Source organism: Acinonyx jubatus, chromosome E1 (genome assembly GCF_027475565.1).
Source record: "Acinonyx jubatus isolate Ajub_Pintada_27869175 chromosome E1, VMU_Ajub_asm_v1.0, whole genome shotgun sequence".
Taxonomy (NCBI): domain Eukaryota; kingdom Metazoa; phylum Chordata; class Mammalia; order Carnivora; family Felidae; genus Acinonyx; species Acinonyx jubatus.
In genome coordinates, this window is record NC_069397.1 from 25,894,956 (window position 1) to 25,910,001 (window position 15,046).

General features: G+C 35.3%; 1 protein-coding gene across 1 annotated transcript in view; it reads right to left on the minus strand.

Moving 5' to 3' along the window:
* Positions 1-15,046, minus strand: part of BRIP1 (BRCA1 interacting helicase 1) — a 205,740-nt gene that overhangs the window by 72,040 nt on the left and 118,654 nt on the right.

Consider the following 15,046-nt stretch of genomic DNA (forward strand, 5'->3'; position numbering starts at 1 on the left):
AGCTAACAAGTAGAAAATATACAAGCACAAAAAAACATTTATTAAAAAAAATAACCATGTACTAGATTACAAAACAACTTTCAACAAATTTCAAAGAACCTTTATCAGATTAACCACATATTCTGGGGCGCCTGGGTGGCTCAGTTTGTTAAGCATCCAACTCTTAATTTCGGCTCAGGTCGTGATCTTAGAGTTTGTGAGATGAAGCCCCGTGTCAGCCTCTGCGCTGATAGCGCGGGGCCTGCTTGGGATTTTCTCTCTGCCCCTCCCCACTCATGGCTCATGCACAAGCATGCACACTGTCTCTCAAAATAAATAAACATTTTAAAAAAGATTAACCATATATTCTAACAACAGTGTAACTTTAGACTAATAGACAATACAAAGTTAGTGGGGTAAAAAAAACCCAGCAAACAAACTCAACACTAAGGATTATATTCTTAAAGAAAACATGTGTTATATGTCAATTATATCTCAATAAAACTAGGGAAAAAAAGAACATATGGTTAAAAAAGAAAAACACAGTAGAATTAATATATTTAGGTATGAATAAGAAAAGCACTCACCATTCAAAATACGGGATTCAATACAGATAATACTTAGAAATATACTTGTAGCTTAAGATGTATTTATTTTAAAAACCTGAAACTGAATGAAGCATTCTTTTGAAGAATGCTAGAAAATCGGGGCACCCTGGGGGGCTCAGTAGGTTGAGCCTCTGACTTTGGCTCAGGTCATGATCTCACAGTTTGTGAGTTTGATCCCCACTTGGACTCTCTGTCAGTGCAGAACCCTCTTCAGATCATCTGTCCCCCTGTCTTTCTGCCCTTCCCTGGCTCATGCTCTCTCTCTCAAAAATATATAAACATTAAAAAAAAAAAAAAAATAGGGCACCTGGGTGGCTCAGTTGGTTGAATGTCCGACTTGGGCTCAGGTTATGATCTCGCAGTTTGTGGGTTCGGGCCTGCATCAGGCTCTGTGCTGATAGCTCCAAGTCTGGAGCCTGCTTCGGATTCTGTGTCTCCCTCTCTCTCTGCCCTTCCCCCACTCACACTGTGTATTTCCCTTCTTCTCAAAAATAAACATAAAAAAAATTACAAAAAAGGAAAAAAGAAAAATGGAAAAAGAAAAACAAATAAATGCAAAGAAAGTAGAAGTTAACAATAACCGTAAGAGCTGAAAAAAAAAGTCAATATTAGGATTATTATCATTAAAAAAATTTTTGTTAACGTTTATTTATTTTTGAGACAGGGAGAGACAGAGCATGAACAGGGGAGGGCCAGAGAGAGGGAGACACAGAATCTGAAGCAGGCTCCAGGCTCCAAGCTGTCAGCACAGAGCCCAACGCGGGGCCAGAACTCACGGACTGCAAGATCATGACCTGAGCCGAAGTCGGCCGCCTAACCAACTGAGCCACCCAGGCGCCCCAGGATTATTATCATTTAAACTGACCTGTTTTATCCAGTTGTTCTATGCAAACAGTTCTATGCAATGTGGACCAGTTATTATATTGTAGGCAACAGGACATTACCCCAAATTCTCTAGAGAACAAAAACTAATTTTCATAAGATGACTTATTTCCTCAGAACTTCACCCTATTTTCAGAAGTAAACTTAATAAGATCATAAGACAAAATTGTTATCACTGCTATAGTGTAAATGTTTGTGTCCCCCTCAAAATTCATATGTTGAACTCATCCCCAAAGATGATGGTATCATGAAGTGGGCACTGTGGGAGGTGATTAAGTCATGAGAGTGGAGCTTTCATGAATGACATGAGCGCTCTTATCCCACAGAGCTCCTGGCTCTTTCCATCATCTGAGACACAGCCAGAAGGCCCTAGCTACCAACCAGGAAGAGGGCCATCCTCCAACCTGATCTTGGACCTCCAGCCTCCAGAGCTGTGAAAAATAAATTTTTGTTGTTTATAAACTACCAAGTCTGCAGTATTTTGTTATAACAATTGGAACAGATTAAGAAAACCACTAATTGGTAAAACACCTCATTGTGTATTATATAATGATCAGGGTACCCTGATTAATAAAAACAAAAATTCTCTGTTAACACCATATGATTTAGGTAAAAAAAAAGAAAAAAAAAAGTAGGGCTATCATTAATCTAAAAGTCCTTTTTGAGTGCCTCAAGGATTGGCTATTAAAATTTGCTTTTTGAATATGCACTGTTTCTGAATCAGTCTCTCATTAGTGCTAGGAACTATTAAATCTTGTGACAGTATTCAGAGCTACAGTGTCTATGGGAGAGTCAAACCAAGTCTTCAACTGAAAAGACAAGACTATTATAAAGTTGATAATGCTCAGAATAATATATTAATTTCTTTACATTTTCTATTGAATAACCAGTTTAGAAGAGGATATAAATATCCTAAGAATGTAAAACCAGATAAAATGTGTCATGAATTTGTGTAATTACTGATACTTAATGGAATTTAATCTAATGCTATACTGTTTTCTGTCATCTGAAAACATAGCTAGCATTTCATCTCTGATTCCTTGATCTTGAGATAATAACTGTCAGTACATTATGTTTTTAACATTCAAGATCTGAGGAATACCTCTTACTTGAGGGAGATCATCAAGTTGGTAATTCCAAAATACATTCCATAAAATCTATTTAAGAAGGCAATTTAAGAAATAACAAAGAAATTAGTTCAATGTACAACATTTACCTCCAAAGAAATTCCCATTATATAGAAAAGAATTTAGAACATCAAAGAGTCACAGACAATTTAGAAAATGTCTAACAAAAGTTTAAAAAATTTCAAAGCAGATATGATATAAGCAAAATATCAAAATTTGTTATAATGAATGAAGAAAAAAGTCTACTGGTTTTTTGGATTCTAAAAACTTCAAAAATTTATGGACAATGAAAATGCCCACATATCTGTAAATAAATCATGAATATTATAATTAAAAAATACAAAATGCACTATCAATCACTTCAGGAAACTTCTGTGGCAAATAAAAAACAAACTGTCTATGTTATTGGGTCTTTAAAAAATTATTTGCAAAATAAGCCTGTTAAAGTTTGTTGATATATCTGAAGGAACTTTTAGTTCTAAAGCTCTCTAATTCTATTAAATTTTTAAAACTGAATTGTCAGTACATAATATTTACATATAAGATTATAATTTCAGAGAATAGGAGAAAACAAAAATTGAAAAGGTGGGACACACAAAGATAGGATATTTTTTTCTAGGTTTGCATTAGGGTTGAAAAGCTTTACTGGTAATGCAAATCTTATAACTAGGACCGATTTTTTTCCCTACATAGAAACCATTCAAATGTGCTTAAATTGAAAAGGAAGAACTATTTTTTTTCCAGAAAAAATTTTATGCAGTTTGACACCTATCAGCCTTTCCAAACTGCCATACCAGTTAAAGCCAAGTACAGAGAAATATTTTGGGCAACTCAAGCAAAGATGAGGCAGGTTAAGACACAAATAATTGAGCATAACTAGGAGAACACTTAGTCAGAAATTTGCTTTTCAGTTGTATCTATTTTTAGTAAGTGTTGGTGAGAATATGTAGAATTGGAACTCTCATATACTGCAGTGAAAATGGTGCAGGTGTTTTGGAAAGAAGCTCTAAACATAGAGCTACCATATGACCCAGCAATTACACTCATAATTAAATACCCAAGAGAAATGAAAACATATGCCTACACAAAAACTTGTACATAAATGTTCATACCAGCATTATTCATAATATCCCTAAGTAGAAACAATCTAGATACCTTTCAAGAGATGATTAGATAAATAAAACATGGTATATTTGCGCAGTGGAATATTATTCAGCCATAAAAATGAAGTACTGATACATGCTATAACATGGATGAACTTGGAAAACAATATACAGCCAACCCTTGAACAACACAGGTTTTAACTGTGTAGATTCACTTAAACAGATTTTTTTCTGTTTCAATACAGTACAGTACCATGTATATCTTTTCTCATCTTTATGATTTTCTCTAGCTTACTTCTAGCTTACTTTATTCTAAGACTATAGAATATAATACACATCAACTGTTATATGTTATCAACTATTTGTGTTAATATATGTTAATCAACTGTTAATGCTATGGTAAGGCTTCTGGTCAACAGTAAACTATTAGTACTTAAGTTTTGGGGGAGGCAAAAGTTATACACAGAGTTTTGACTGTACAGGGAGTTAGTGCATTGTTCAAGGGTCAACTATACCAAGTGAAAGAAGACATAAAGGATCACATCCTATACAATTACAATATGTAAGTTCCAGAATAGGTTAATGCATACAGACATAAAGTAAATCAGAAGTTGCCTATGGCTGGGGAAGGGAGAAAGTTCGAGGGAAAATGGAGAGTGATTACTAATGGGGATGGAGTGATGAAAATGTTCAAATATAGTGGTGGATTACTTGCAGAACTTTGTGAATCGGATAAAAACCACTGAATTTACACTTTAAGTGAAGTGAGCTGTCTGTAAATTATATCACAATAAAGATGTCACGTTGAAAAAATGATAAGTGGGACACAGAACATCCAAATCACTATGATGAAAAAGGACAAAAGCCCATATCGATTGAATAAGGTAAACAAAAGGGGAAAATAGGTAAAAGAAGGCACAATATAAGGTGGTAGAAAATATGTCCAAATGTGCCCAGAATCAAAGCAAACACAAATGAATTTAACTTATTAAAACTGAGACACTCAGATTGTCTGGAAAAAAGGCAGAGAGGAAGGGAGGGAGGGAAGAAGTGGGGAGAGAGAAAGAAAAACTCATCCATTTGTTGTTTATAGAGACATTTAAAGTTAAACCACACAGAAATCTTGAAAATGAAGATACGGAAGAAGAAATGCAATGCAAATGCCAAAAGGAATCAGGTAAATCACACTCATGAAAAAACAGACTTCAAAGCAAAAAGTTTTCTAATAAATGTACATTCCATATAGTTAAAAAGTGCTGGGGCGCCTGGGTGGCTCAGTCGGTTAGGCGTCCGACTCGGCTCAGGTCATGATCTCGCGGTCCATGAGTTTGAGCCCCGTGTCGGGCTCTCTGCTGACAGCTCAGCCTGGAGCCTGTTTCAGATTCTGGGTCTCCCCCTCTCTCTCTGACCCTCCCCCCGTTTATGCTCTGTCCCTCTCTGTCTCAAAAATAGATAAAGGTTAAAAAAAAATTTTTTAATAAAAAAAAAAGTGCATCCGCTAAAAAGGTGTAACAGTCATGAATCTTTTTTGTTTTTTTAGGTTTATTTATTTATTTTGAGAGAGACAGAGAATGCATGAGCAGGGGAGGGGCAGAGAGAAAAGGAAAGAGAGAGAATCCCAAGTAGGCTCTCTGTGCTACCAACACAGAACCCAACACAGGGCTTGAATCCACAAAACTGTGAGATCATGATCTGAGGTGCAACCGAGAGTCAGATGCTTAACCAACTGAACCACCCAGGCACCCCTGTCCTGAATCTTTATGCACTTAAAACATAGTTTCAAAATACAGAAAAGAAAAGCTAACAAGAAATACAAGGATAAACTGATCAATAGCCTAAATACTACAGAGGATTTCAACATACCTCGCTTAGCTATCTATAGATGACTTGGACAAAATTAGTAAGAATACACAAGATTGAAGTTTATAAGAATCATTGACCTTGCTCTAATATATGTAGAGAACTTAGTGCTAAATGGAAAATAATGATTCTTTTCAAACATGGAACAATACATGTAAAGTCACAAAGAACATAGCAATAAATTTTTAAAATCTGGAATTGTACAGATTCACTGGAAATTGAGTATCAACAGAAAGGTCTTCTATATCAAAACAAAATAAAATTTATCAACATAGAAAAAAGAAAAACATTTTTTCCATACAATTTCTAGGTTCAAGAGGGAAAAAAAATTTAAAACATTTGGCTATCCTAGGTCTTTTCTGTATAAATTTTAAAATCAGCTTCTCAAATTCTACAAAAATGTCAATAGTAGCATTATTTAAACAGCAAAATAACCAAAAACACTGATTAAAGGTAATACATAAATTGTTTCATATTCATACAATGGATAAGCAATAAAAATAACTTCTACCATGGATTAGTGAAAAAAAGGAAATGGCAGAAAATTATATACCATTCCATTTTTTAAAAGCTCAAAAAAAAAAGCAAAATTAAGTAACATTGTTTAGGAATACATATGTATTGTGGAATACATATGAATGTGGTAAGACTATTTTTTTAAAAAAATGAATAATTACAAACTTCAGGACAATTATTAACTCTATGGGGGTAGGCAAAGGGATGGGATTGAGAAGGGGCATCCACATAGCTTTAAATGTAATATTTAGTTCTTAAGTGAAGTTTTTGATGTTTTCATTTTATTAATATACTTCATAACTCACATATACATTACATGTGCTCTTATATAAATATGAAATATTATATAATGACTGTGAAAATGAAGCAAGATGTATTTCTTTCACATGTTTTTAGTTTTTAGTAATACCCGGGAGTGGGGATGGAGGGCAAAGATAAGGAAATAAACAATAAACATATTTAGCTTCTACAATGTGGCTGAAACATAAAAAAAAATCTAAGGATAAAGAGGCAACATCATAGAAAAGGTACCTGCCTGCATACACTTACATTTCAGTGACAGAATATTATATTCCTAAAGATGCAGAATCAATATGGTCTGAAACTACAAAATTTGTATCTATAGGTTGCTCCTCTATATGCTATATTCATACATCCAACAGCCTGGTCAAATTCACCAGTTAGACCTCAAAGTCACCTGAAATGTTTCATACAAGACCAAATTTATAACATCCTAATGCTGCTTATTTCAATAAAGGATATCACCATTCACTGAGTTACCTTTGCTAGAACACTGAGTCATCCTTAACAATTCCCTCTCCTTCTCATTGCCCATATACAATCTATTACAAACCCTCTTTGAATTTTTGTCTTCTATCTCTCCATATCTAAAACCACCACCCCAGTCTAAGCTATTAAAATCATTTGAAAAACTACTCCAATAATCTCCTAACTAGATTTTCTATTTCTTTTTTTAATTTTTAATGTTTATTTATTTTTCAGAGAGAGAGATAGCAGGAGAGGGGTGGAGAGAGAGGGAGACACAGAATCTGAAGCAGTCTCCAGGCTCTGAGCTGTCAGCACAGAGCCCAATGCAGGGCTTGAACTCATGGACCGTGAGACCATGAGCTGAAGTCAGACACTTAACCGACTGAGCCAGCCAGGTGCCCCTGGATTTCCTATTTCTTATCTATCACTCTTAGGTTGTTACATTTCAGCTAGAGAATATTTTCAAAACACAAATTTTATCACATCCACTCACATCTCCACTTTGAAGACTCAATAAAGTGTATATCAACAAACTCTCCTTGCCCTCATGGAAACTTTGATTCAATAGCAATACATGGACCAATTACTTTTGTGAGAAATCCGGAAAACAGTTAAGAGGCTCTTGCTCCTAGATGACTGTGAAACCAGCTGCAAAGAAGGTAGAAAAATTTGTGGCACCACTTGCCTTAGTCCCTCTCCCCAGCTCAGTATGGTGTGAGTCAGGGAAAACTTCCAACTCCTGGCTTTTCCCCAAGGAGCGAAAGAGAAAACTGAAACATACATCCAATGTACAGACTATTAGGGGGCTACCCAGGGGACTGGTTTCTGTCTTACCTAAATCTAAGCACTGATAGGAAATGGTGCTGGGTTGGGGACCACTGGGCACAAAGGCTAAAGTTTAGCCTAGCATGCACTCACTCACCATAGTCTCTCCCCACTGGCTCAAGTCTTAATTAAGGGGAAAAAAACCCAACTCCCAATTTCTGCAGGGGAAGGAAATAGCTGGGACCATATATTCAATGTTCCACTTTCTCAGGAAGCTACCTGAAGGACTGGTGGTTTCTGTGCACGTGTCTCAGAGCACTGACAAGACCCTAGATGACATACCCTAGCATACCCTAGCTAGCATGCCTTATCTAGCATACCATAGATGACAGGGGGCCACTGAGAACAAAAGAGAGCTAGGAAGCTTGGTGCCACTGCAGAGGACTACCAGTACAGCAGACAGACCAAGACAGCTTGGTGGTCTCCTGGATGGGGACTAGAGAAGAGTGGACTATGTGTACAATATTCCACTGGGAAGGCATGCTGCCCGAGGGGCTGGTTTCTGTCTTCCCTGACTCAGAGAGCTGATGGGACCTGACATACTCTAAAGGCCTGGGGGCCGCTGAAAACAAAAGAGAGCTGGGTGGCTTACAGCACTCCACAGAACCTGTAGTACCATAGACTAAAACCAGAGGGAAGAAGAAATTACGAGCTCTTGGAAAAAAATGGGAAAATACCTCTAATTAGGGATCTATACATGAGAGTCTAGAGAAGAACATCCATAGGAAAGGTTTGGGAAGTCCCCAGAATCTGTAGCTACAAAGCCAGTCCATAAATTTTTTTTTTCCAAATGGGTAGATATAAAGGAACAAAATAAACCCCAGGAATCAACCATAAAGAAATGGAAGTTATGAATTACCTGATAAAGAATTCAAAATAACCATTATAAAGATGCTAAATAAGCTCAGGAAAATGATACATAAACAAAATGAGAATTTCAAAAGAGAAACTGTAAAAAAGAACCAAACAAATTTTAGAGCTGAAGAATATAGTAGCTGAAAAATTCACTAAGGAGATTCAACAGCAGACTTGATCAATCAAAATAAAGAATCAGTGAACCTGAAGACAGGTCATTTAAAATTATGTCGCTGGAGAAGTAAAAAAAAAAAAAAAAAAAGAAAAAGAGTGAATAAAGCCTAGGGTATTTATAGGACACCATTAAGCAAACAAATATACACATATGGGAGTCCTAGAGGGAGAAAAAAAGTGAGAAGGGGGTACAAAGTTTAATTAAAGAATTAATAGCCAAAAATTTCCCAAATGGGGGGTAGGGGTGAGGAATGGACATCCAGCTTCAAGAAGCCAACAGACACCAAATAGGATGAAAACAAAGGTCACACTGAGACACATTGTAAATAAATGTATCAAAAGTCAGAGACAAAAGAGAATTCTGAAAGTAGCAAAAGCAAAACAACCGCCCCCCCCATAAAACTATGAGTGGATTTCTCAGCAGAAATCTTGTAGGCTAGAAGGGGGTAGAATGATATATATGAAATGCTGAAAGAAAACAAACTACCAACCAAGAACAAAATATCCAGTAAAGCATGAAGGTGAGATAAAGACTTCCCCAGAATAACAAATTATTCCCCAGAATAACAAAAACTGAGGGAGTTTGTTTCATTGCCCCTAGACTTGCCTTATAAGACATATGAAAGAGAGTCTTTCAAGTTTAAATAAAGATGCTAGACAGCAACACAAAACCATAAAAAATGACTTTTAAGTGAACAACTGTTAAAGAGACAAAGATATTATATATTGAAATAAGTGTCAACGCATGAAGATGTGATTATAAACATATAAATGCCTAAATGCAGAGTCCCAAAACATATGAAACAAAAACTGACAGAATAGAGAAATAAACAGTTGCACAGCAACAGTAGGAGACTTCAATACCCCAATTTCAATAATCAACAAAACAACCACACAGAAGTTCAGTAAAGAAAAAAAGAGGACTTGAAAAACACTATAAAATAATTGGCCTAACACATATATAAAGAACATTCCATCCAACAAAGTAGGAATACACATTCTTTTCAAGTACATGTGGAACATCCTCTAGGATAGACCATAGATTAGGTCACAGTAGAAGTCATAATAAGTTTTTAAAAGACTGAGTGGCTTTTTTGACAATCATGAAATGAAACTAGAAATCAGTAACAGAAGGAAAATTGAGGGGCCCCTGGGTAGCTCAGTCAGTTGAGTGTCAAACTCTTAATTTCTGCCCAGGTCATGATCTCACAGTTGTAGGATGGAGCCCTGTATCAGGCTCCACACTGAGCATGGAACCTGTGTAAGACTCTCTACCTCTGCTTCTCTTCCCTGCTTGAGCTCTCTAAAATTAAAAAATAATAAAAAATAAATAAATAAATAAAAGGAAAATTGAAAAATTCACACATATGTGGAGATTAAATAATATACTATTACAATTTTTCTAAATGTTTATTTATTTTTGAGAGAGAGAGAGACAGAGAGACAGAGAGCACAAGTGGAGGAGGGGAAAGGAGAGAGGGAGACACAGAATCCGAAGCAGGCTCCAGGCTTCAAGCTGTCAGCACAGAGCCCGATACAGGGCTTGAACTCATGAACCACAAGATCATGACCTGAGCCAGTCAGATGCTCAACCAACTGAGCCACTCAGGTGTCCCTAAATAATATACTCTTAAATAACTACTGGATCAAACTAGAAATCAGAAATCACTAAGGAAATTAGAAAATATCTTCAGACACATGAAAACAAAAATACAAAAACGGCAAAACCTATGAGATATAGTGAAACAGTGCTATGAAGGATATTTATAGCCATAAACACATACATTAAAGAGCTCAAATTAATCTTAACTGTACATCTTAAAAAACTAGAAAAAGAATAGCAAGTTAAAATAAAAACTAGCAGAAGGAAATAAAAAAATAAAGAGTAGATAAAAAATAAATGAAATGGAGAACAGAAAAAATTGAGAAATGAAAGTTGGTTCTTTGAAGATCGACAAAATTGACAAATCTTTGATAGATTGACTAAGAAAAAAAAAGGGAGACTAAAATGACTACAACCACAAAAGAAAGTAGAGACATAACTACCAATTTTACAGAAATAAAAAGGACTATAAAACAATACTATGAACAAAAAACCAAATTGGATAATCTAGATATAATGAATAAATTCTTAGAAACACATGATCTATGAAACTGAATCATAAAGAAAAGAAAATGTAAATAGATCTGTAACAAGTAAGGAGATTGAATCAATAATCAAAAACCTCCCAAAGAAAAAGCTCTGGATCAGATAGCTTCACTGGTGAATTCCATCAAAGATTTAAAGAAGAATTTTTATATATATACATATATATATATATATACACACATATATACATATATATGTATATATACACATATATATACACACACACATATATGTATATGCATATACATATATTTCCATATACTTAATTCCATATATATATGTATATATATGAAATTAATAGCAATCCTCTTCACTTCCAAAAAACTGAAGGAGAACATGTCCTAATTCATTCTAGAGGCCAGCATTATCCTGATACCAAAGGCAGACAAAGATACCACAAGCAAAGAAAGCCACAGGCCAATATCCCTTATAAATACTAATGTTAAAATCCTCAACTAATACTAGTAAGCAAAATTTAGCAACATACAAGAAGTATTATATATCATGACCATTTGGGATTTACTCCTGGAATGCAATGTAATGCACTAATAAAAATCAATGTAATGCACTACACTAACAGAATGTAGGAAAAAAATACACATCTCAATTGATGTATAAAAAGCATTTGACAAAATTTAACATCTTTTCATGATAAAACCACTCTAGGAATCAAAGAAAATTTCCTAAACATATCAAAGGTCTTTTATGAAAAGTTAACTTTTATGAATACCTAACTTTTTGAATACCTAACATCATAGTCAATTTAGGTGACTAACCTAAAGCTTTCCCCCTATAATTAGAAACAAGATAAGGAGGCCCCCAACTTCACCACTTCTATGAAACAGAGCAATAGGCATAAAAACAAAGAAAGGGTATTCAAATTGGAAAATAAGTAAAACTATCTCTGTTACAGATGCCGTGGTCTTATATCTAGAAAATATATATATCAAAGAATACACATCAACCCTGACCCCCCAATCCCCCCCCAAAAAAACCCCTGTTACAGCTAATAAATTAAATCAGCCAAGATGCAGGATATAAAATCAACATGCAAAAATTGGTTTTATTTCTATACACTAATAACTATAAAAAGAAATGAAGAAAAAATTCCATTCACAATAGCATCAAAAAGAATAAAATACTTAAGAATAAGTTTAACTAGGGGTGCCTGGGTGGCTCAGTCGGTTAAGTGTCTGACTCTTGGTTTCAACTCAGGTCATGATCTCATGGTTTCATGAGTTTGAGCCCTGCATCTAGCTGATGGTGTCGAGCCTGCTTGGGAATTTTCTCTCTCTCTTTCTCTCTCTCTCTCTCTCCCCCTCTCCCTCTCTCTCTCTTCTTCCCTCCCTCCCTCTCTCTCTGCCCCTCTCCAGCTCATGCTGTCTCTCTCTCTCAAAAATAAACTTAAAAAAAAAAGAATAAATTTAACTAAAGGGTGAAAGACTTGTATACTCAAAACTACAAAACACTGTTGAAAGAAATCACAGAAACATAAATAAATGAAAAAACATGCCATGTTCATGGACTGGAAGACTTAATATTGTTAACATGACAATACTACCCTCCAAAGAGATTTATATTCAGTGCAATCCCTACCAAAATCCCAACCTTTCCTCCCCAGAAATATAAAAACCTTGAAATTCACAAGGAATCTTAAAAAAAAAAAGAACAACATTGGAGGACTCACATTTCCTAATTTCAAAAACTTAATACAAAGCAACAGCAATCAAACAGTGGGACACTGGCCTAAGGACAGACATACAGACCAATGGAATAGAACAGAGAGCTAGAAATAAGCTGTCACATATATGGTCAATTGGTTTTCCACCAGGATACTAAGACCATTCAATGGACAGAATTTTTTTAACCAATCAAAAAAAATGGATTTAAAAATGAATTCTTAGATATGACATCAAAAACACAATGAACAAAAGAAAAATATAGATATATTCAACTTCATCTAGATTTAAAAACTTTTATGCATCAAAGGATACTATCAAGAAAGTGAAAAGATAGTTCACAGGAGAAAATATCTGCAATTCATTTATTTGATAAGGGATTAATATCCAGAAAATATAAAGAACTCCTGTAACTCAAAAACAATCCAATTCAAAAATGGGCAAAGAACTTGAGTAGACATTTCTCCAAAGAAGATACACAGAGAATGAATAAGCACATGAAAAGATGCACAACTTCACTAATAATTAGGGAAATGTAAATCAGAACTACAATGAGACACCACTTCATAACCATTAGGATGGCTACTATAAAACAAACCAACAAACAAACAAAACCAGAAAATTGTTGCTGCAAGGATATAGAGAAACTGGTATCTTTGTATACTGCTGGTGGGAATGTAAAGTGGGATAGCCACTGTGTAAGTTTGGCAGTTCCTCGAAGAGTTTATAAACATAAAATGACCATATGATTCAGCAAATTCCACTCCTGGGATATATCACCAAAAGAAGTGAAGGTAAAAAACTCAAACAGATAGTTGTACATCAGTGTTCATAACAGCATTACTCACAATAGCGATAAGCTGGAAACAACTCAAACATCCATCAACAGATGAATGGATAAACAAAGTAGGATGTCCATACAATGGAATATTCAGCCATAAAAAAGAATAAAATTGTGATACATGCTACAACGTACATAAACCTTGAAAACATTATGGTAAGTGAAATAAGGCAGACACAAAGGAATATTTTATGATTCCATTAAAAATTTTTTTAATGTTTATTTATTTTTTGGGAATGCAAGCTGGTACAGCCACTCTGGAAAACAGTATGGAGGCTCCTCAAAAAATTAAAAATAGAACTACCCTATGACCCAGCAATTGCACTACTAGGTATTTATCCAAGGGATACAGGTGTGCTGTTTCAAAGGGACACATGCACCCCCATGTATACAGCAACACTATCAACAATAGCCAAAGTATGGAAAAAAAACAAAAGTCCATCGATGGATGAATGAATAAAGAAGATGTGGCATATATACATATGTATACACATGGATACACATATACATACATACATACATACACACATACATACAATGGAGTATTACTCAGCAATCAAAAAGAATGAAATCTTGTCATTTGCAACTACGTGGATGGAACTGGAGGGTATTATGCTAAGTGAAATTAGTCAGAGAGACAAATATCATATGACTTCACTCGTATGAGGACTTTAAGAGACAAAACAGATGAACATAAGGGAACAGAAACAAAAATAATATAAAAACAAGGAGGGGGACAAAGCATAAGAGACTCATAAATATGGAGAACAAACTGAGGGTTACTGGAGAGGATGTGGGAAAGGGGATGGGCTAAATGGATAAGGGGCATTAAGCAATCTACTCCTGAAATCACTCTTGCACTACATGCTAACTAATTTGGACGTAAATTAAAAAAAAATAAAATTAAGTATTATGTTGAAAAAAATGTTTATTTATGAGAGAGAGACAGAGAATGAGGGGGGGAGGAGCAGAGAGAGGGAGATACAGAATCTAAAACAGGCTCCAGGCTCTGAGCTGTCAGCACATTAGCCCGACACAGGGCTCAAACCCACAAACCGTGAGATCATGATCTGAGTGCAAGTTGGACGCTTGACCGACTGAGCCACCCAGGCACCCCCTGTGATTCCATTTTATGAATGGAATAGATAGATTCATAAAGAAAGTAAGTAGAACAGGAGTTGCCAGGGCTTGGGGAGAGGAGAAAATGAAGAGTTAATAGTTTAACAAATACAGAGTTTCTAGATTTGTAATGATGAAAATGTTTTGGAAACAGCAGTGATGTTGTACTATATTATAAATGTACTCAACAACATGGAATTGTATACTTTAAAAACAGTTAAACAGCAGGGGCACCTGGGTGGCTCAGTTGGTTAAGTGTCTGACTCTTGATTTCAGCTCAGGTCACAATCTCATGGTTCGTGAGTTTGAGCCCTGCTTGGGATTCTCTTTCCCCCTTTCTCTCTGCCCCTACCCCACTTATGCATGCGAGCTCTCTCTCTCAAAATAAATACACTTCTTAAAAAATGGTTAAACAACAAATTTTATGTTATATGCTTTTCACACCACCATTTTAAAATTGAAGAAAAAAAAAACAACCCGCACCTACACAAAAACAAATACTACACAGGAATGTCAATGAATAAATTAGTAACATGTGAATCAACAAAGATGAACACAAAG